This window comes from Cyprinodon tularosa, unplaced genomic scaffold (assembly GCF_016077235.1).
Source record: "Cyprinodon tularosa strain WSP-4 unplaced genomic scaffold, ASM1607723v1 ctg70, whole genome shotgun sequence".
Lineage (NCBI taxonomy): Eukaryota > Metazoa > Chordata > Actinopteri > Cyprinodontiformes > Cyprinodontidae > Cyprinodon > Cyprinodon tularosa.
This window is the reverse complement of record NW_024039452.1, coordinates 776,451-800,800: the sequence shown is the minus strand read 5'-3', so window position 1 is coordinate 800,800 and position 24,350 is coordinate 776,451. Positions and strand designations below refer to the sequence as shown.

The 24,350-nt window shown below is 38.9% G+C and overlaps 1 protein-coding gene and 1 pseudogene across 2 annotated transcripts in view; one reads left to right on the top strand and one right to left on the bottom strand.

The window, feature by feature from the left end:
- Positions 1-12,893, bottom strand: part of LOC119772167 (RAS guanyl-releasing protein 2-like) — a 121,353-nt gene extending 108,460 nt beyond the window's left edge. For both annotated transcript variants that reach the window (XM_038268491.1, XM_038268492.1), the window contains exon 1: positions 12,578-12,893. The gene's annotated coding sequence lies outside the window, so the exon portion shown is untranslated. The remainder of the gene's footprint in view (positions 1-12,577) is intronic.
- On the top strand, positions 205-23,651 carry LOC119772116 (annotated as a pseudogene).
- The last annotated feature ends 699 nt before the right edge of the window (positions 23,652-24,350 follow it).

The window sequence follows — 24,350 nt, the reverse complement described above, 5'->3', positions numbered from 1 at the left end:
TGCTCCAGAGGCCAGGAGTAATTGCACTGCAGCAGGAGAGGCAAGACAGCAGGAATGGATGCAGAGCTTTGTTAATCTCACCAAGATGATTCCTCCAGCTTTCTGTGGGCCCTTTGAATCCCCTCAATCCCACCTTTTTGAAGCGTCCAGATCTTTCAAGTCAAGGACCACTTTAGTGCCTGAATACATGAGATCACAGAGGCCATGGGTGACTTTGAGGTGACAGATGAGCCGGCATGTGAGAAAGCCGGTTGTTTCTGTGCTCAGCTGACCTGTTTGTCTGGGTGGGCAGAACATATACGATGGTAATGCAGACTGTTGCCTCATTTGCATCCCCTGAATCAGACACTGACCTGGATGAACGGTGCACAAAAGCGAGTCTGTTCCGAAATTCAAAGTAGGCACCGCTAATCAGCGGCCACAGCAGCAGCCCTGGAAATAACAAAGTGACTTTTCTGTTTCAAAGAAGGAAGAGATGGACTCCACAAGTACAGCTGTAGTCATGGTAATTATGAAAGTACGGCCTTATTTCTGAGGGGGGAAAAAAAATATCTACGCACCTCAAACAATCAAAATATGGTAAATATACTATGCACTGAGTTAACCTTTACTCCCTTCCTGAGATTAAACTGCATAAGTGGCACCTAGATCAAACAAATCAGACGAATTGACTGACTACCCACTGCCAATGTGGGTGTTACAAGCTCACACAAACAAACACAAACTATACACATGTATTTCCTAGAGAGTCGACTGAGTCAGATCCACAAAAAGTAGAAAAAGAAAAGGGATAATTGATTTTTAAGATTTTAAATAACAAATTACAGAAATGAATTTTAGCCCTCCTTATTCTAATAACTGTAAGGCTGTAACAATCCAGAGAGCTTTTCTTTGTCATTTTAATTTTGAAAACCCTAATGTAAGGGTTAAAGGAAAAATCCGGTCTGCAAGGAATGATCAATGGATCATTATTTATACCTAAAACTAATACGTTTGCGGTGATTTAATAAATTTAGGGTTAATCAGTAAAAAAAAAATATAATAATAATTTTCTTCACGATCACTGAGTCTGGGAGTGGCCATTTTTGCCCAAATATAGTAACACCTCACTCCTGTCATCTTCCGGCAGTGACATCACGGTGCGGTAAGCTTAGCGCCATTCTCCCCGCTTTACAAGCAAAATCAAAGGGAACTACTAGACGCATCTGCAATCAACAACAATTATTTACTTAATTAGGCAGTTGGATGTTTTTAGTAAAAAAAAAAAGAGTTATTTCCCCTTTTTGATTCATGATACTCCACGGGTTCGTCGTTGGATTGCCAACGTGAAGAGGGAGGATTTGTCATCAAACATGTAATATGTAGCCAACATTTCAAAGAAGGATGTTTTTAAGATGACTTGGATAATAGCGCGTTGTGACAAACATAAGATACAGCATTGGGACTTGATCAACAGCCGATACTGCAGCATGACGTCACAAACCAGTAGGTGGCAGTAGAGTTCTTTGACAAACATGGATGCCTCCAGTAAAGCACATTCAAATGAAAATTACTCTAAATTAAAAACACTTATCATTTATTGATCAGTATGTAATAATTTCATATTTAAAGTACTTTCAGAAGTTTGAATTCTGAATATGATTTCTGCTTTAACCGACATGGAAAGCTGAACACTTCACAGATCAGTGTTCAGTCACATAGGAGAAGAGTATAGCAAAACCACAGCCCTGACAAGAAAGGATCAAACAAAAATTCATCTGGGAAGCAGCCAAGAGATTTTCTGCTCAAGTGGGAAAATATGTTCATTGACAACTTTTAGTTGGACACAATTATGACTTTATAGACGAGTGGCTAACATTAAAGGAAAGTCATAAGATACTGCAGTAGCAGACACTAAAATTTGGAAGGAGGTCTATTCTTATTGGCCTCGTGAGACCATCCTGATCTCGCGACCTTTCAAGGTTTCACTCGCTAATCAGTCTGAAGACTCTCCATTGAAGAAAATTTGGAGCCGTTCACCAAACGAACGTCCAATCAGCGTTGGCTTTGAGGCGGGTTGAGGTGTGACGCTACGAGAAGCGCGACAGTTCAGTCTAAAGAACATGGCGGCTTCAGCCGATGGAACTAGCGTTAGCGTGGCTATCGAGCAAGTTTTATCAGAATTACAGAGTATTTCTTCACCGAAAGCAGAGCAAAACACTGCTCTGGAGGCTTTTCTCAGAGGAAAAGATGTTTTTGCTCTTCTCCCGACTGGTTTCGGCAAGAGTTTAATCTATCAATTGGCTCCTCTTCGTCGTCGCTCTGTTACGTCATATGCTTCGTTGATCTGATTGGTTTATTTGGCCCGTCTATCACCAACATAGGCCAATCAGCTAACCAGTATTTTCGCCCCTTCCCAAAATTTCTTCAACAGAAGGTTTCCAGATGGATATGCGGAGCAAATCCATCTGGCGGAGTCAGGTTATATTCTTATACGACAAGAACCAAACCTTTTCACCTACATGGAGAAAGTTATGCGTGTTTACAAACCTTTCATGACCATCCAAACAATCCACAACACGCAAATGGAGGCTTATCAGTGTAGATTAGAGCTAGGGCTGAAACAATTATTTGAAAAAATTGTGATAACTAAATTGTGCAACTAATTCGGTTTTTCATTTATTGTTAACTGGAGTATACAGAATCCAGCCCGACAGGGAATGGATTAGATCGAAGCATATTAATGTGTTTAAATGGCCATGTCAAAGTCCAGACTAAACTATAATAAAGAATATTTAGAAAGGTTTAAGAACATCAGTCCCAAAGTGTATATGGCTGGAACAGGCTACAAGATTTTTAGCTGCAATCACAGCAACAAATAGTTTAGTGAACTATCGACACTTTAAGGCTTAGACAAAGCAGAAAAGCCTTTCATTTTCTTTTTTTTTTATTTGGTAATTTTGTGTTGCTTGCCATTTTCCAACAACTTCACCTAATAGTAGGGATGCACGATATAATCGGCCCCCTATCGGTATCGGCCTGTATCGGCCTCAAAGCTACAGTGTGTAATAATTACAGGGATATACAGTCAGAAATGTAATATATTATACAAAACTATGTTATTTATCATCATCTACGAGCTCAGCCTCTTAACCTTAATATTTGCGTTGCCTTAGAATTCGTTATTTATAATTACATAGGAGCGGGTCTCGCAGCCATGGAGGCAGACATCTTTGCGCTACGGCAGCGCAGAGCCAACAAACTAGCGATTGCGAGATCGCCAAAACGTCACAACGATGTAGAAAAAATAACGGGTATATTTATTATCTTAAGTCTACATGAAATCTATACCCTACACAGACTAATGAAATACTATCTGTAAAATTATCTATGTAAACAAACCTCATCACTTGAGAAGGTAGGTGATGCGGACGTCGTGGAAGACATTTTGTCCCGTAACGCTCGCCGTACTGTTCGGGGGGGGGAGCGGTGGAGGGGAGATGTTCATGTTGCTGCAGTCTGCAGTCTGACCGCTAGATTCAATTCAATTCAGTTTATTTATATAGCGCCAAATTCACAACACATGTCATCTCAAGGCACTTTACAGTTCAACCAGATCATACAGTCAAATTGATACAAAGTTTTCTATCTAAGGAAAACCAGTTGATTGCATTGACTCATTGACTCAAATACAATCCCCCACACTAAGCATGCTTGTAGCGACAGTGGAGAGGAAAAACTCCCTTTTAACAGGAAGAAACCTCCAGCAGAACCAGGCTCAGTGTGAGCGGCCATCTGCCGAGGCCGACTGGGGTTCAAGGAGACAGAAGCAGAGATACAAAAAGCAGCTGTAAAAGGCGGCCCCGTCCAGGAAACACACAGCCAGGCAGACGAGCTCCAAGGCAGCTCCCATGCCAGAGGACGAAGAGAGCACATCCACTCAGTCACGGTCAGAGAAACAGGACCACACTGGAAAACAGGCCGATCTCCAACATCTATTAACAAGGGTGTTGATAGAAGCAGCACAGCTGATGTTTTTTTCCAGGATGACGTCACAGCCAAACAGGAACAGACGAGGCAAAGCTACTCTGAGGAAAAGCAGAGAGAGCAGAAGGTTAGAGATTGAACTAACAGATTCTGCAGAATAGGAGAACAGAGAGAGAATGAAGCAGAATGATGAAATGGGGGTCCCTATGTCCTCCAAAAGTCTAAGCCTATAGCAGCATAACTATAGAGATAGCTCAGGATAACCTGAGCCACCCTAACTATAAGCTTTATCAAAAATGAAAGTTTTAAGCCTAGCCTTAAAAGTAGACAGGGTGTCTGCCTCACGGACTAAAACTGGTAGTTGGTTCCACAGGAGAGGAGCCTGATAACTAAAAGATCTGCCTCCCATTCTACTTTTAGAAATTCTAGGAACCACTAGTAAACCTGCAGATTGAGAGCGAAGTGCTCTGTTAGGAACATAAGGAACAATCAGATCTCTGATATAAGATGGAGCTTGGCCATTTAAGGCTTTATATGTGAGAAGGAGGATTTTAAATTCTATTCTTGATTTAACAGGAAGCCAATGAAGAGAAGCCAGGATAGGAGAGATATGATCTCTCTTTTTCATTTTCATTAGAACTCTGGCTGCAGCATTTTGGATCAGCTGAAGGCTTTTAACTACAGTTTGTGGACTTCCTGATAGTAAAGAATTACAATAGTCCAGCCTTGAAGTAACAAATGCATGGACTAGTTTCTCAGCATCACCCCTGGACAGGATATTTCTAATTTTTGCAATGTTCCTCAGATGAAAGAAGGAAATTCTAGAAACCTCTTTGATATGGGATTTAAATGACAGGTCCTGATCAAAAATAACACCAAGATTTTTTACTTTATTATCTGAAATCAGTTTAATCCCATCCAAATGAAGTGACTGGCTAATCAGTTTCTTTTTCAGAGACTCTGGTCCAAAGACTATAACTTCTGTTTTGTCTGCATTCAGAAGCAGAAAATTAAGAGTCATCCAGGTTTTTATGTCTTCAAGACATGCCTGTAATCTATGTAATGGGTTAGCTTCATCTGGATTTATAGACAGATATAGCTGGGTATCATCAGCATAACAGTGGAAATTAATCCCATGCTGTCTAATAATTCTACCAATTGGGAGCATGTATAAAGTAAAGAGAATTGGTCCTAGCACTGATCCCTGTGGTACTCCACAGGTAACCTTTGAGCGTGTTGAAGATCTATCATTAACATGAACAAACTGAATTCGATCAGATAGATAAGATTTAAACCAGTCTAGTGCTGTTCCTTTAATTCCAACAAAATATTCAAGTCTTTCTAAAAGAATATTATGGTCAACTGTATCAAATGCAGCACTAAGATCCAACAGGACGAGCACAGATACAAGTCCATTATCTGAGGCCATGAGAATATCATTAGTGACTTTCACCAGAGCTGTTTCAGTGCTATGATGAGCTCTAAAGCCAGACTGAAACTCTTCAAAAAGTTCATTATGGTGGAAGTGATCGCAAACTTGTTTGGCAACTACTTTCTCAAGAATTTTGGATAAGAAAGGAAGATTGGATATAGGTCTATAATTGACCAAGTCATCTGGGTCAAGAGACGGTTTCTTAAGCAGAGGTTTAATTACAGCAATCTTAAAAGCTTTAGGTACATATCCCTGTAACAGAGATAGATTAATCACATCTAAAATGGAGGAGGAGATCAAAGGGAATACCTCCTTAAATAACCTGGTTGGAACTGGATCTAACATACAAGTTGAAGGCTTAGATGAAGACAATAATTTTGCTAATAGATGTCGCTAAAAGTTACACACTGTAGCTTTAAAACTGAATATCGGACATCGGCCACCCCACCGATATTTAACCCGATATTTGATCAACTTCTGAGTTTCTAAAGTCTAAAAAAAAAAAAAAAAAATACTACTTCTTCTTCTTCCTAAAAAACGTATTTTTTAAGGACTTAAAAACTTCTTAAGACGAGAAATATTGCTCTATGTCATCGTTATGCTACGAAATCCCCCGAAAATTCACAAAATTTTGCCATATTTTTATGTGTTGATATATTGACGCGGTATCAATCTATTTTACTAACAGAATCTCACAAGAATTTGCTAAATATCATGAGAGTTTGTAACAGAACGATGAAATTTTACGAGATTTTGAAAGTAAAATAGACCGATACCGCGTTTTCAAAAATCTATTTGATATCAGCATATGAAAATATATTTAAGTATATTATTTTTCAAAGTGCCAGTAATGGATAACAAAACTGCTATTTTCAATGACTACTTATTTATGTCCAGCTTTAACATCGGTATCAATATTGGTTATTGGCTACATGAGTTTTAAAATATCGGCATATCGGATATCGGCCAAAATCCCAATATCCATGTCCATCCCTACCTAATAGAATAATTTTTTATTGTAATACATTAACTAAAACTCTGTGCTTATTAGAGGTATGCATAAGGATGAACAATTAGCCTTCTTTTTATCATCAATGTAAAATTGTTTTTATTTAACAATAATCTAGAATTGTTTTTTTGTGCAACTTGACAATATTATGTTTGCTAATCCCAATAAATACACAACTGTTTTGTCTGATTTGTTAGTTTAACTATTTTCTTCAGTATGTATATACAAAATCAATATAGAAAATATAGAATATAATAACAAAATTGTTAACTCTTAAAAAGTGCTGCTGTTTTTGTTTTTTTTTAAAGAATTGTATCTGAGGCATTAGGGATTTGTTTTCAGTGATTGGCAATGAAAGCCTTAAAGGCCTGTGATGAATTTGTAATACTCTATATCATCACTTTTGTGTACGTATTTGAATAAAAACATTATGGAGTCAAAACTTAAAGCTCATATTGCTGATCTCTGGTATAAATCATAATGAGGATAAAATGCAGTAGGGGCTTTTGCAGGTAACTGGGAAGACTTTTTACACCAAATGTATGCACGGTAAAGTCTTTGTGTTGTAACAAGTAAAAGTTAAAGTTTCATGATTACATCAGCACAGAACGACTGGAAGAATTTTTTTTCTCATTTCAAATATCAAAGGTTAGCCAAGGACTTTAACATTTTGCAATAACAAGGAGATGCTGAACGGCCAGGCTAGGAAAACCAAACATTACTTTCAACGCAATGTGATCTGCAGTTTCACACAAAGCATTTAGAAAACAGCCCCAGTTAGCCTAGAGAGGGGAGGTCAGCAAACAATATCACAGCAAAAAGACTCTCTCCTTCCTCCATTCATTTGGTGTTCACATATTCTAATCTAATAAATGTCCTCGCTCAGAAGATGCGCTTTGAAATTTTATTAGAACTGACCCAACTGTTGAAGTAATGTGCATTTCAAGGGTAGACTTTCAAATTAAATTGAAGAACCCTATTTAAAAGTTGCACTCTCATTCCAACAGACACATGAAGGTGAGAGCTGAAGATTACAAGAGATTTCTACAGAAAACAAGAAGTGTCAGATTGTAACGGCTGACAGTTAGCAGAGCAGGGTACGTATGATACTCAACGGGGATGAAGATGCAATAACAGCAGCAACTGGCCACAGCAGTCAAAACAACATTTTCCATGACTTTTAGTGAGTTTTTCCTCTCCACTGTCGCTACAAGCATGCTTGGTGTGAGGGATTGCTGGTGAGTCAATGAGTCAATGCAATAAGCTGGTTTTCCTTTGATAGAAAGCCTTGAACCAATCTGACTGTATGATCTGGTTGAATTGTGTCTGTAAAATGCCTTGAGATGATACGTCTTATTAATTGGCCCTTTATAAATAAACTGAATTGAATAAATTGAAATTTGGTCTTTCTTATTTTATTCAATGTCTGTGCTGTTTTTTTGTGTGTTTGTTTTGTTATGTTTTTTACACAAAAAATATGATTTTGAATTCTTATTCTTATTATTAAAATTATTATTTCATTGATATGTCAGGAATAGTCAAATCTCACCCTTTTCTCATACGGCACCAAAAATCAATCCTGAGCCTTACTAGGACAGCTGATATGAGCACGCCTCTTTGTGGTAATTTGCATTATAGTTCAGCATCGTATACGACACAACATTCCAATTATCTAAATAGCCCCTTTGTTTACCTATGTAATATGATATCTACTTCTTGTTTTAGTCTTTACTACAATTGTTGTGATATGCAATGACAGTGGAAAGACTGCTAGCAAACAAAAAATAAAATGTCTGGTGTGAATTTTGTTCCTTTATTGTACAAAACATTATAAGAAACCGGTTCTCCTAGCAAAGAACATGTTTAGTAAATGGAAGTTTAAAATAAATGCAATCCATAACAAAACTGTTAAAAAAAATTAAAATGAAAAAATAATTTAAATTAACTTTGCTGTTTTCCAATAGTTTAGTTTTCTGTCTTGTTTTTTTTTTCTACAGATTTTATATTTTCCAAATTTACTTTTCTTAAAAATATCTTTTTGAGATTGAGTTTTATAAAATGCATATTTTTCTAACTGTTTTTTACAGATCACATTCTCTTCACCTTAAGCGAAATACAAATGCTTGCTGTCGGTGCTCACATTGAAAATAAAAACTGTATCTTTGCTCCTCCCTCCGAGAAAAAGAGAACGCCCCATTAGTAAAGAGAATGTCATCTGCCAAATGAAATTTGAAAAGATTGAAATGAGTGAAACTCATGCTAAAGATAAGAAGACTAAAAAGATAAAGAAATACAATTTTATTTAAATAAGCAAAATATTAAAAACAATCTGAAAAAGTAAAATAAAAAAGATTAAATAGAAAACAATTAATTAGAAAAAGGAATTTAAAAAATAACAATCTGAGAAAACAGCAATGTTTCTATCAAATTGTTTTTGATTAAGATGTTTCTCAGAGTTTCATTTGTAGAAGGCATTTTTTTTTCTTTTAATTTACAAAATGTGTTCTTCACTCACAGCAATAATAAATAATAATAATAAGAAAAAACCTGTAGATCAGGATAAATTTGTTAGGTAATAGAGCTATTTTTTAAGTGCAAACTTAGTGTTGTGTAGAAAAAGGAGAAAAAAGGGATGCTTCAACAACAAAGTGCACTAAGGCAGAGGTTTAAACAATGTGCAGAGGTGAAGAACATTTTGCCACCTTGATGGACAGAGCAGTAAAGCCAGGGGGAGTGTACAGGTCCTGATTCCGGTGGGTTGCATCATAACTACATTTTATACCATGTCTTTCATTATTTTATTTTATCTGATGTCTAAGCAGGAGTAAGTCTATCTCGGATAAAGAGGAAAGTTACACGTTCAAGAACAATTAAAGTCCATCCTTAGTCCATCCATGTATGATGAGATCCAGCTTGACATAAACTGGACTGTGAAAATGCGCCAGTTCATAAAACATAAACTGATAAGGCTTATGAATTTCGGACAAATGCAGAGTGGATATTTCTAAAACGGTGTTAGAAACAACACCAGCACTAAGCTGGAACGCAGCACATTGTTCACGTACCTAAGAAATGACACCTATTCATTTTAGAAATGGAAATTTTACCATGCATTCATTTGGTTTGTCCTAGGGCTGAACTTACCCGATATCAAACTTTTTTCTGTTCTATCAGTACCAGCTGATTGACAGATTCCTTAGTGCATTTAGAATCCATACCTTTAGCTCACGTGAATTACTCGCATTGCCTTTCTCCTCTATTTGCTAACCACTGTTACTGCTTTGTTGTGTATTTATTTTCTATACAGTTGTGTAACATTTTGCATCATTTTGTATTTCATATTGTGTAAATGGAGAAAGGAAAAGCAATATCAAAAATATCTCCAAATATTGGCCCAAGAATATTGACAGCACAAACTGTAGATTGTTTGATTAATGTCAAATTAATCAGTATCAACAATGCATCCGATTCTCAATCCAACTGTTAGCTATAGTTGGATTGAGGACACTGATCTTGTAGGATTTTTACACCCACACAATCTGGCTCTTTCATCAGTAGAACCAAGCTATTAATAAATTTACATGTGCAATAAAAAAAAAAAAACCTGTTTAAATGGTCAAGTCATAGTAGATATTAGGGGTGTAAATAATAATTATTTTGTATCGATCCAACAGCCGACGATCCGATGCATCGATACGTCCGCAAGAGAATCGATTCATGTGTATTTTTTCTTCCTCTGGTCTATTTTTATCCATTTGCTCCTGGGCGTAATTCTCCCTCCCGTGCTGCGGTGGCGCTAAACCTATTTTGCCCTCTTACCTCGCTTCCTGTTTATACTCTTACAGCAGTGTGTTGCAGTGAGCTTGACACAGACATTTTTAAGTTATGCTCAATATTGAAGCGTGGTCTGGGCTACACGCTGTGGGTCTAGATACGGCCGAGGCGGCGAGGAAGTGGGGGCAAGTTTAGTCCGACGACGGAGGGACATGAGGGCCAAAAAGAGCGAGGATCCAGGTGGAAGAAGGGCCCCAGGTCTTGAGTATCGAAAATAATCGAATCGTTGGGTCAGGAAATCGATACTGAATCAAATCGCCATGATGGATGTGATTTACACCCCTATTAGATACCCTGAACTTACAAGTTAGTAAATCCTTAAAATCTTTGCGCTTTGAAGGTTTACACCTTGGATTAAATTAAGGGCAAGGCATACATGCATATCATGTGAAACATGGATGATGTTCATGAAAAAGACATATTAGTTTCTTTAAAATAAGCTGTTCCAGTAGAATCAAATAGTCATTTCGGGCCATTCTATTCCAAACTCTTACCTTTCTAATCAAACTGTCTATGGCTGCAGTCCTAACCTGCCCGTTTGAAAAAGGTTCATTCCGATACTCTCAATGTGTGCATCAGACGAGAACTGGTGTACCAAACTACATTACTTGCAGTGCATTTTGCTTATAGCAAAAAATTGATGAATGGTACTTTATTAATCCACAGGAATGTGGCAGGCTGATAAGGTTATACAAAATATGTTTCATCTCAGGCTACGTTCACACAGCAGCATTCAGATTTTACAAAAAAAAGTCGGAATTGAGCATTGAACTCAAGTGGTAAGTCATCCGTCCTGCAAACAGGAAGGCTGGGTTTGTATCCCAGCTGGGGGGAAGGAGCTGCCACTGTAGGTCCTTAGGCAAGATCCACACTAATGCCTGCTTCAGGGAGTGGCAACCAACTCATACGGACTAACAACCTGGATCCCTGAGCAAGACCCTTAACCCCACACTGCTCCCAGGGCATGCACAATGGCAGCCCACTGCATCCCCAAGGGGATGGCTTAAATGCTTAGAGTGAATTTCATTGCTCTGTACTTGTGACAGTGTAATAACAATAAAAAGCTGGAGAAAAAGAAAATTAAGGCCTTCAGTGTAAACGTAGCCTAAGTTTCAGCTACCAAAGGAAACCACATTCTAGATTATGAGGTAGATTTACTTTTCCTCAAAATCTTTTCAAAATGTACATACATATCTTAGAATCAGCTAAACCAGTTACAGTGCAAAATGTATGTTTTTGACCTGAGGCCATACTTACCAGATTACCAGCTTTTAAATCCTAAAATTAAAGCCTCTTGAACTGAATTACATATTGACTTGTAAAACCTGAAAATTGTGGGAGTCTGCCATGACTTTAATCCGTTCAAATGTCCACACAGACATCCAGTTACAAGTAAAATCCCTGCAATCTAACAGATGAAGATCTCTGGGCTGTAGTTGGCATTCAAACACGCCTTTTAATCCCTGCTGCTCCAAAGATGGTTGGAAAAAATCACCTTAAATCAGCACAGAAAAGCACATCTGCAGCCAGCATAAGTCAACAAACCGGATGACTGAAGGGAGGCTATTGGAACAAGGTAAGGTTAACTCCTAACATTTTTGTATGCATCATCCGTTGCAATTAATAAAGCTGCCAGCTGCCTTAGAGTGAAGCTAATTATGAACTGATGCAAGCTGCTAAAACAGCAATACACTTAAAATGATTTAGGATCCAACTTCAATCAGCCTTCAATAATCAGTCAAAGCAGCATCAAGAATCCTCCCCTCCTTCAGTCTAATTTTAGGAACAGACCTTTCTCCATTCTGTTACTCCCCTCTACTCTGAAAATAAGCATGCACAAACCCATTAATCCATTTACATATTCTCATCATCATAAACCAGGTTTATAGGTCTTATCAATGCAGCCGCAGGGCATTCAGATTATGGTTGCTTGGAGCCTTTCAGAACCCATAAAGTTAATGTGTGCATGCAGCCATTCCTGCAAACAGCTATCAGGTCCTTTTATTGATGGGCAGCTGTTTATACTCCACCATCACTGACTCTGTGCAACAAGTAGATTTGTTGTCACTGTCTGCAACAGCTGTGAACCATTTTCCCCCTCAGAAAGGCAAAGCTTTCTTTTATACATCTGTATAAGGAGATCACTTCCAGGGCTGCAGTCAGACAAACTAAACAATAATAATGCAGTTACTATACATTGCTTTTTTATTTGGTCAAATAAAATAGGTTTTAATAGAATTCCAAGTAAAAACAGTAGCCTACAAAAACGGATACTGTTTATGCATAAAAAATATACAGTCAGTTTTGCACCAACATGCATATAATAGAGTGCTTACCTTCAGAGTTCGCAGAGTCCCATGCTGAAAGAGGAGAGGCTGCAGTGGGAAGAGTTGTGGATTGAGCAGAGGGATGAGCAGCCTTACATCAGAGGTGGCGGCAACAGATAGGAATGCACAAGAAGTAATCAGACGATTTCCGCTCGAATCGCTCCTCAGAGTTGGTAGCCTACTTGTTGAAGAGTGATCGGGCCATGCGGCTGGTGCTTCTCTATTAATTATCAGCGCTAAACATCAGAGTAACAAGCCCATCGAAAGTGCTCTGGTGTTGACGCACTCGGGGGCGACTTTCAGTGGGTGTGTGTTGGCTCGCAGCTGGAGCGTCTTCCAGCTGTTGGAGCGACAGATCGCAGTGCGGAGCCACAGTCCCGCCTCCTGGCAGCATCACCGCAGCGCGCGGGCATCAGACACACTACTGACTCACTAAGGAGTTTCAATGGCTGGAAGCTGGAGAAAAATGTATTCCTCTAAACTAATATTCTTAAAGAAACCTCGGGTTTACTCTCCCAAATGTCTTACTTTAGTTGCAAAATATTTCCGCATTAAACATCACTTTTATTTATTTAATTGTCAAAAAAGACCAAAATAATAAATAAATAAATTTCGCAGATCTCCAACTTCAATTCGACATACGTTGCATTCACGGAAAGAAATTAATAAAGTTTTTTTCACACCGCATATTAGATTTGTGTCGGAATTCGCAGCGATGAATGACGTCACATCCGAGATAAATAACAATGAACACTGGGATTTTCTTTCGTTACTAAACGAACATTTCATAACATTTTGGACCTTTAAAACACATGGTTACAAACAAGTATTTGACAACATTAACTTGAGTTTTTTTGTTTTGTTTTGTTTTTTTAGAACAAACATATGTAGTTGTTTCTATAACAATAACAATAATAGAAATTTGAAAAATAAAATGTTTCCCTTTTTTGAGAATTGTTTTATTGTTTTGATTTCATGTTTTGAATTTTCTTACATATTTCATATTTTTTTTATTTTGTTTTTGTTTTTTGAAATTTCTCTCTTTCTGGTTCATATGCCGGTGAAGATTCTTAGTCATCCAAGTTCAAAATCATTCAAAATCAGTTAAAAAAAAAATATTTCACTGAACTTTGTTTCCTAGTTTGAAAACATGTAAATTGATATGATATATGATAGCGCTATGATCGCAATCCTAATCCCTTTACAGGGGAACAGAAGACCTCGCCTATTCAGCCAGGAAAACAATTCCCTGTAACGACACCTCATGCAGAGACATAGACAGGTATGGGGCATAGCAGGCTAACAAATGAAGCCAAACGACCCCCATTCCAAAGGGGTGGACCAGTTCATCTGTTTCAGTTTGCATGTTCTCTAAACAACAACAAGGCTTTGTTGGGTTACTGTATAAAGCCTCGAAATCAACGCTATTTCTGACATTTTTAATTGAAAAAGCTTCCTGGATGGGAAGCGAAACATCTTCAAACTTGAAAACAAAGTCTAGTGCATTGTTCCTTTACATTTTTTTTAGATTTCTTTCAGGATGAGTTTTACAAATTGCATTATTTTCAAATTTATCTTGAGATCAGATACTCTTCATTTTACTCTTGAAGAAAAAAATGTTGCTATTAAAGTCTATGTAGACCAATAGAACTGCATCTTCATGCCCTCTTTTCAGAAATCTGGGGAAAAAATAGTTTAATAAAAAATATAGTGAAACAGCAAAGTTACCCTTTTTTATTTAAAAGTTTTTCAAAGCTTCAGTTTTGGATTGCATTTTTTTTTTTTTAGCAGATTTCCATTCACAAGATTATTTCCTTGCAAAAATAATGGAACAAATTCACTCCATACTGTGTATGTGTACCAGTAGTTCATATAGAAAAAAGCTATTAGTATTACTAATGATAGAAAGACAATTTTTTAAGCAGGTTTTTACAAAATCTATATTCAGTATTTTATACAAAAGTCTGGGCTGCTCAATAAGCTGCCTCTCACATTATAGATGTCAGGAAGCATTTTTGTTGTTAAGGCTGAAAATAATGTCCAAATCATGTTCAAAAGGCAATATGGCACCCCCCAATATTAAATAGTAACATCTAGCCAGTTAAAAGAGATAATAAATAGTTTATAACCGTACTTCCACAAATTTTCATATGGATTTAGTGAATATTGAACACTTGAAGTGACAGCAAGCCGCAGTATCACTGATTATTGATCCCATCAAAATGCCACACAAAGGGCACTAAGAAGAATGACAGTTTATTGCCCAATGTATTTGCTCCCCAATCCAAATGATTGGAATTAGTTGGTCCAATCACTTCTATGGCTGCAGATCCTAAGTAGGCAGACTGTTGTTAAAACATTTGGTTAAGAATGGGTTGCTCTCAAGAGCTCACTGAACATCTAAATATTCTGCAGTTAAATGTCAGCTGTATATTTAGAAAATGGAAGGGTTTGGGAACAACAGCAACTCATTCACAAAGTGTTAGGCTGCGTAAATAATGCATCTTTCTGCATAGGGAATCACTTGGCCGGTATGTTAGTGCAAGAATAGTATGCAGAGAGCTACATGGAATGTTGTATCAAATAACGCAATGCAAAACTGTTGGGATCTGGAGATCTGCCACCTTTCTCCAGCAGAGAGCGCCCTGGGTCTCCTGAGCTGAAGCCACCTGCACACCTGAGGCTGATTCATCTCATCAGGAGACCAGCTATATAAGCAGCGGCTTGACTTCCCTTCAGCGCCGGAGCGTTGACCAGTTTTGGTTAGCAGAACCTGAGCCAAGCCTGCACATCAGAATCTCTGATTACTCAAGAGAGTAACTCTGATCCTAACCAGCCTTTGTCTTCTCTGCTTCTTAGGAAAACCTGATTCAAGTCAGAAGCTCTGGAGGAGCTCATGTTTGGAAACCTGCCTGCCTGCTCTGAGAAGCCAAACCTGAAGATCGTCAGTCTGCATCTCCCTGCTAGTTCTCTGGAGAGAACTTGGAGAACAACTCAAGGTCTGAACCTCGCTAGCCTGAAGCTAAGCTCTGCCGCTGCAAAGCTCTCTGCCTCAGTCTCTGGACCCAACTGGTTCCCTCTCTCCACCGATCAGTCTGAACCTCATCAGGTACAACTCAGAATCAGACTCAGACAAGATGTCATAGCTGCCTGGCTAACCAAACTATCCCTCTATGCAGATAACTCTATGAATCCAGTCCCGGATCTGTACCAGAATCAGTGCAATCAAATACTCTGTGTGTTTATACTAATAAACTGTTTAACTTTTATCCAGTCTCCTGTGGTGTTCTGCATGTGGGTTAAGTCAGTGAGACCCATCATGACAAAAGCGTTGGATACAGTTGTGTAACTCACTCCACCATTGGACTCAAGAAAAGTGGAGACACATTCTCTGGAGAGACAAATTGTCCTCCTCCATCTTGAAATCTAGTGGACAAGTCTGGGTTTGGCAGTTGTCACTAGAGCGGTGTTTGTCTGACTACATCATGCAAAGTTTAAAGTTTGGTGAAGGGGGAATCATGGCGTGGGGTTGCTTTTCAGGTGGTGGTATCGGCACTGTTTGCCCCAGTGAATTGAACTCTGAATGCTCCAACATACTAAGGAGTTTTGGACAATTCCATGCTCCCAATATTGTGAATACAGTTTGGAGCTGGTCCCTTCCTCCTCCAGCATGAGTGTTCACCAGTGCACAAAGTGAGGCCCATAAAGACTTGGCTGGCAGAGTCTGTTGTGGATGGACTACTAGAATGCTACAAATTGTCCTGAGATATTTGTGTTGTTATGCAGCTGAAATCATTCTGACTGATTCTGTCTAATCCATGCCATCTCAAGGAAGATGAGAAGAGACAATTCAGACCCAGACTGATTAAAAATGGTTTATCAGAGCTCTGTGAGATATATATATATATGTGTATAGATATATATGTGTGTATAGATAGATAGATAGACAGACAGATATAAAAAAAAAAAAAACTCAGTATGGTGTGGATCAGGGGAAAAAAGCCACAGAAATTAGGACCTTTTAACCTGTGATCCCCGAAAGGGGAAGCAACTTCACGCTCTCAGTTGAAATTTTGGAAGGTTAAGTTAGAGCTGAAACATTAGTTTCATCTGTTATTGTTTTAATTCTAAACTTAAAAGCAACATCAACAAAACTCAGATAAAGAAAAATTGCCTCAGTGACTCTGCTGCAATGATACTAATTAAAATGCAATATTGTTTAATGACTGCCTCCCTGCAACACTAATTTTGGATCAGTCTGCTGATTACCCCAGCCGTGTGCCTCACAAAATACCTTGCACGGTACGACAAAAAAAAATGCCACCATTTTTGACAATTGTCAGTATGACATCTGTTTTACTGTATTGTATTATAACTCTAAATTGAAACAAAAATGTGTTTTTCTATTTGAATTCATTGATATAAATGAAAGATCAATTTTATAATAATTTTTGTCTTATTCACTTCCTTGTGGCTATATTTGTTGTAAAATTATACTACCGGTATTACTAAAGAAAAATTACTTAATGGTTAAACATAAAATCCTAATGGATTACAGTTCAACCAGATCATACAGTCAAATTGATACAAAGTTTTCTATTTAAGGAAAACCAGTTGATTGCATTGACTCAAATACAATCCCTCACGCTAAGCATGCTTGTGGTGACAGTGGAGAGGAAAAACTCCCTTTTAACAGGAAGAAACCTCCAGCAGAACCAGGCTCAGTGTGAGCGGCCATCTGCTGAGACCAAGTCATGCCTCCACCTGTACCGACCTTGTTACTGCAAAGTGAGCAGCTCTCTTCCTTAACGAACCATTGACGGAGGATTTGTGGACAGGTTAGGGTGTCATAGGTGGCTCTGATCAAAAAGCTGAGCCCAGCTTGGGGAATTTTCCATAGATCCGACCATGACATGGGCCTGTCAGAGGACCATGACATGTTAGTACGCGCTCATCCAGAAGGAGCAAATGCTGCATGTTTATGACTCCATGCAACCCGCTGTTTTTCTAATGACAGAACGAATTTGAAACAATCTGAATAACAAACTTAACCTAGCTCTGTTCTTGATAACTAGAATCAGATTATTGTATACAATTTACTTTGAATCTTTTTTTCCTACAGGTATTTGTAGACATGCATTTTTTTTGTTTCATTACAGAGGCAGATTTCCTAAGCTTTTGGAAAACTCCTATAGAACTCTGCCTCTTGAGTCATACTCTGGGTCTCCATGTTTCAGCCCATTTTTGCACAAATAGTTCCACATTGTAGATAAAGACCAGCATATGTTTTCTTTTTCTTTTTTTCTTTTTTTTTTTTTTTTCTTTTTTTCGATAAACAGACTATAGCGCTTGTGGAGGTGTTGAGCAGGATATTTTTTCAGCAGCTCTACAGGTATTGGTCGACATCAAGCTGTGAGTTACTGCTTAATAGAAGTCTGTCTTAAGCTGGGATTGTTAAAGGAACGGTTAACCTTGGGAGCTGCAAGACACACATAGATAGACACATGTCCTCAAGGTTACAGTTAAATTTCTTTGAAAGACAGCATGATGACTGAGAATGTGTTCTTCATTTGCAGGTTTGTCCTGAGAACATGAGGCTCATAATTTTCATCTTTCTCTTCATCTTCTCCAAAGTAACAGCTAGTAAATGCTCTTTGGTTGTCTGTATCAAATCCCCAAAAGCAGAGGTTTTCCATGATTTTTTTTTTAATGAAATCTTTGTCTCTTAGGGGATCTGCTTGAAAAGACCTTGGTTTTCCGTGAGCAGACCAGTTCTAGTTATGTGGAGATAGTGCCCTCTAAGCCATTCAACCTGACAGCCTTTCAGCTGTGCAGGAAAGTGGCCGCAGAGCTCAGGGGAAATATGCAAAAAATGATCCTCTTTGCGTATCAAACTTAAAATGCAGATGAGATAAACATGTGGCGAGAATCTAATGGAAGGTGAAATGCTTTAAGTGTAAAAACTTCATAAATGTAAGGTAATTAGTTAAAATCTAAATCTACAAAACTGTCTACCTAGCATGTCCTTGTACCTGGATGGAGAGAGAGTTAACTTCTATGTCCCTGAGATCTGGTTGCAGCAGACTCACCTGTGCTTCACCTGGGATTCAGCCACAGGAGCAACATAGAAAGAGAAGTTTGATCAAAATCCTCAAGAAGGGTCACAGAATCCACCCAGGAGGTAGAGCTATCCTGGTCCAGAAACCAAACTGTTTTCTTGGTACATTTAATTCACAGCTGAGTTTTGTTGGGGACATTTTTGATTTTAACATGTGGAACTATATCAGTTCAGACTATGCAATCACAGGCAAAATGGAGAGAGGAACTGTGATTGATTTGGTTTTTGCAGATCTTAAAATACACAGAGGTGTGGGGGTGATCTTTGAGGATTTTGATTTCTAAAGATAGGAAAGCTTCTCAGTGTACTGTTACTCTATGGTACTCTACTGCTTTCCTTCTTTCAGCAACTAAAATTCTAAACAATTGCTCTTTGAAATTGTGTTAAACATTGACTTTTAAACATTAAGATCTTTAGTATTCACCCAGTAAAAGAGAATAAAGAGTGGAAAAGCTCTTTACTCCGTCTTAGATTCATTAGTGTCATTTCTTTTCTCACAACATTTCAGATCATATAAAACTTCTTACACAAATATGTTCTAGGTCAGAGGTCACCCTCTGTGTCTTCAGAAAAGAGCACAACTCAGCACTGTGCTAAGTTTGACGTTTGTCTTATTCTGTTACACTTCTTTTTATTCATTTGCATTTATAGAGAATTTCAAAATGACAATATCTAAGAGACAAATAGAAATTAAAAGAAACAATAAAAATATGTTTGTGATGCATGAAGGTGAATCCTGACTCGTCCAGGTCGTAGGTCGGTTTGATAGCCCTATCCATGACTCAGTACCCAATGCTACCCATGAAGTAGCTCTAAGCCTTAAAAAGGATGGTGAACTTTGTTTTAGGTAAATACAAAGAGCTGTTTTCAATAGCTTTTTAGAAACAATATCAAAATCCGGTAACATCAGCTCCCTTTTTCTGATGACTAGTTAATATGTTTGAAGCTCAGATGAAATTTACACTGTGGTGTGTTTGTATTTGTCCAGCTACACAATTCCAACTGTCTACAAGAGCTTCCAAATGTTTATACAGGCATTATTGATATTACCAACCCATCAAGATCCACATGACCCCCCAGAAAATGACTCTCTGTGAAAAGAGATCCCACAATATTAAAAGACAGAGTTCTTAAAGGTACCTAGACTTTAACACTTTAATCTCAATAAGGCAGAAAAAAAGCTTCCAGAGATCAGTACTGATGCTCTTGTCAGTTAACAATACCTTCACAGAATAAACTAAAAAACTTGCAGCAGTTCCTAAAAACACTTAGAAGGCCCCCGCAGGGGCCAGTGCACCGTCCCAAAAATTTTCAGAGGAAAATAATTCATCAAATGGATGATAACTTTAACCTTGAGGACATGTGTCTATCTATGTGTGTCTTGCAGCTCCCAAGGTAAACCTTCATTTAACAATCCCAGCCTATGACAGACTTCTGTTACAGACATGGTATATTTCTATTATACAGTACTTTTCCACTTTCAACAACAAAAGACTTTTAAAAGCAACAATTTGCTTTTTTTTTAAGTTTTCAAGGTGGCTCTTGCAAATGTAATAATTTACTCTTGGTAAATGAACAGGACAATATCAACTTTTAAGACAAAAGCAGGATAAAATGATCAAAGTTGTGAAAAATGTATGAGTGATTTATAAACTAGTATTCAATTCAATTCAGTTTATTTATATAGCGCCAATCCAAAACACAACACACAACACAACACGTACAGATATATATACAGAAGAGCTATATGTGTATATATATTTTATCTCTTTTTTTCTTATTTTTTATCTTTATTATATTGTATAGTTGGATGTGTGTATATATCATGTAAAACTGTAACTAGAGCGTGTAACAAAAGTAATTTCCCTCTGGGAATATTAAAGTATTTCTGATTCTGATTCTGATGTAATCTCAAGGCGCTATACAGTTTACAAGATCATACAGATAAATTGATTCAGAGTTTTCTATCTAAGGAAAACCAGTTAATTGCATTGACTCATTGACTCGAAGGCAATCCCTCACTCTAAGCATGCTTGTAGCGACAGTGGAGAGGAAAAACCTCACTTTTAACAGGAAAAAAACCTGTGTACACAGCTTTCAGACAGTGAATGAGAAGCTTAGCAATTAAATGAACATTTCCATTCCATAAAGTTGCAGCAGTGTTTAAATGCTTGGGAAAAAAAAAAAAAAACATGGTGCAAAAACGCATTAGTATGGATGTTCAGATCATTTGTAAGGTACAAATATGCAGTATTTTGGTTTGGTGTTATCAGTGTCATGCAGAGTCTGTGATTTAGATGTGTTTTTTTCCCCCAACAGTTTAACAGTCTTATGGCATTGGGGAAAAGCTATTGCAGAATCTGCTGAACCTGCAGCAGATGCTGCGAAGCCTCTTCCCAGAGGGCAGCATGGAGAACAGTCCATGGTGGAGGTGTAAAGGGTCACTTATAATGTTAATTATGATAACAGTGAGAATAAAAAGAAATAAAAACTGCCTTATAAGTAAGTACATGTTTTTAATGTAGTCGCTTTCAAGCTATTAACATCCAAAAAAACTTTACATATGCCCACAATGTGTACAAGTCCAAGAGGATTAGATAAAATGTAAATTTAAAAAGAGATATGGTTTAACTGGCCTTTAAAAAAGACCACAGAGTCCACTAACGCGGGGTCCAAGAGATTAGAGCTGCAGAGTCTGGTAGCCCCTAAACAGAATCTTTATATCTAATTCAGGTTTGAACTTATGGGACACCGTCAGTTAGCTCTGGTTACAGGGCCTCAGAGACCTGTTATGGGCGCATGGGTGCAGAAATCCTCTTAAATAACCACCAAACAATAGCAATTATATTCTCTAGATTGCTCACAACCAGTCTCTAAAAAAATCTTTTGGTATCCATTGTTTATTTCAAGAAAGATAAATCTTGTTAGACTGTAATAAAGCTAATCTTTAAGGATTTAATCATGGTAAAACCTATAAAGACACACAGATATCCTTTTATATTTTTCAGTAAAAAGGCAAATTGTTTGTAAATATCTTAAAATGTCTTTAGATCTTGCTTCAAAGTGTAAAACATTCTTATAAATTAAAGGATAAAATAAACAACTTTAAAGTACCTTACATGCTTAACTTAACGGTTGAAGTAGAAGAACAACCCAGCATTTCTTAGAGAGTACAGCTAGAAAGCACTGATTATGGCAAAATCTTGGTGTCATGAGGGACTTAAACCTAAACCTTCAGAGGCACATAAATGCAGTTACTAAGTCAGCCTTTAATCACCTGAAGTGCATCTCCAGGAATAAAGGAATAATGTCCATCTAAACAGTCGATCAGACAGCTGCAGCTGATCCAAAACACTGCTGCCCATGTTCTCACAAGAACTAGCAAAATAGAGCACATCAGCCCAGTTCTAAAGTTCTTACACTGGCTCCCTGTAGCTCAGAGAATAGACATTAAAATACATTTTGTTAGTCTATAATTCACTGAATGGATCAGCACCTAAATACATAACAGATTTGTTATCAGTGTATCAACCTCCCAGTCACTCGGGTCTTCTAGTTTAAGCCTACAATGAACAACCAGAACCGAACATGGACAAGCAGCATTTAGTTCATATGATCCACTTGTATGGGACAAACCTTCAGAAGACTGAAAAATAGCTGAAAGTCTGAATTATTCCTTTGAACCCATTTATTTAGAACTGCCTTTGACTATTGAAGTTAAACTGTTAACAGGGGCATCATTATTTCAAGGTTCTGGTCCAGCCGTTTCATTTGTTTTACTGCCTGCTTTTAGAATAATAATAAAAATAAATAATAATTTAACTTTATTAATCTCACACTGGAGAAATGTACCTGTGCTTTTAACCCATCCCCTTGGGGAGCAGTGTGGGGTTAAGGGTCTTGCTCAGAGACCCAGAGTGGCAGTCTGTGGGATTGCGGCCAGAACTCAGAAGTTCAGGATTGCAAGATCTATGCCCTAACAGCTAGGCCGCCACTCTGCCAATAATAATACCTATAATGCTTGTATATTCACTTAATTATCATGCTTTTATTTTGCTTATATTATATTATTTAGTTTATGTAAACCACTTTGAATTGTCTTTGTTGTCTTTATATTTGCTCCATAGATTCTCCATCAGATTCAAGACAGGACAATTGTGATCGGAAAACTTTTGATTCGGAAAACATTAGAAAACATTCGATCAAAGTGGTGTTCGTATCCACTAGCTCCAAACTAAAATTACATAAAGCTTATTTGGCCTTTTACCTTTTTTGTTTCTTCTCATCATAGGTCAAAGTTAACATGGTGGAGTACTTGGAGAAAGCGGAGTCCTCCAGGTCACACCCATTTGTGCTGCTGCTTGGTTGTGATCCTAGCAAGGCTATTGAAGATGAGATGGTTCTGCTGTTGATATGTGCTTCAGAAGATTTTTTTTTTCCGACTTGCACTATCCAAAGTACCCCTCCTTGAACCGCCACCTTAACGTGGTGGAGGGGTTTCAGCGCCTGAGTGATCCCAGAGGCTATGTTGTCGGGGGCTAAATGCCCCTGGTAGGGTCTCCCAAGGCAAACAGGCTCTGGGTGACAGGTCAGACGAAGAGCGGTTCAAAAACCCTCATGACGAGGACTACAGCGAGGCACGTGACGTCGCCCGGTACGGCGGAGCTGGGACCCCACCCTGGAGCCAGGCCTGGGGTTGGGGTTCGTCGGCGAGCGCCTGGTGGTCGGGCTCTTCCTCGCGGGACCCGGCCGGGCCCAGCCCGAAGGAGCGACGCGAGGCCATCCCCCAGTGGGCCCACCACCTGCAGGGGGAACCATGAGGGACCGGTGCATAGAGGATTGGGCGGCAGTCAGAGGCGGAGACCTCGGCGACCTGATCCGCGGGCGCTTAAACTGGCTCTGGGGACGTGGAACGTCACCTCACTGGCGGGGAAGGAGCCCGAGCTTGTGCGGGAGGTGGAGTGATACCGGCTAGAAATAGTTGGGCTCGCCTCTACGCACAGTCAGGGCTCTGGAACCCAGCTCCTTGAGAGAGGCTGGACTCTATTCTACTCTGGAGTGACCCGCGGGGAGAGGCGAAGGGCGGGGGTGGGGCTGCTTGTCTCCCCTCAGCTCAGCTGTCTCGTGTTGGAGTTCGCATCCCTTCACCTTCAGTTCGAAGGGAGGACTCTGACAGTTGTTTCGGACTATGGGCCGAACGGCAGTACAGAGTACCAGGCCTTCTTAGCATCCTTGGGGAGGGTGTTAGAAAGCGCCCCTCCCGGGGATTCCATCATTCTACTGGGAGACTTCAATGCCCACGTGGGAAACGACAGTGACACCTGGAGGGGCGTGATCAGGAGGAACGGACCCCCAGCTCTGAACCTGAGTGGTGTCTCATTATTGGACTTCTGTGCAAGTCATGGATTGTCCATAATGAACACCATGTTCAAGCATAAGGATGTCGATCGGTGCACCTGGCACCAGGACACCCTAGGCCGAAGGTCGATGATCGACTTTGTAGTCGTATCTTCTGATCTTCGGCCGCATGTCTTGGACACTCGGGTGAAGAGAAGGGTGGAGCTGTCCACCGACCACCACCTGGTGGTGAGCTGGATACGCTGGAAGAGGAGGATGCCTGAAAGACTCGGCAGGCCCAAACGTGTAGTGAGGATCTGCTGGGAA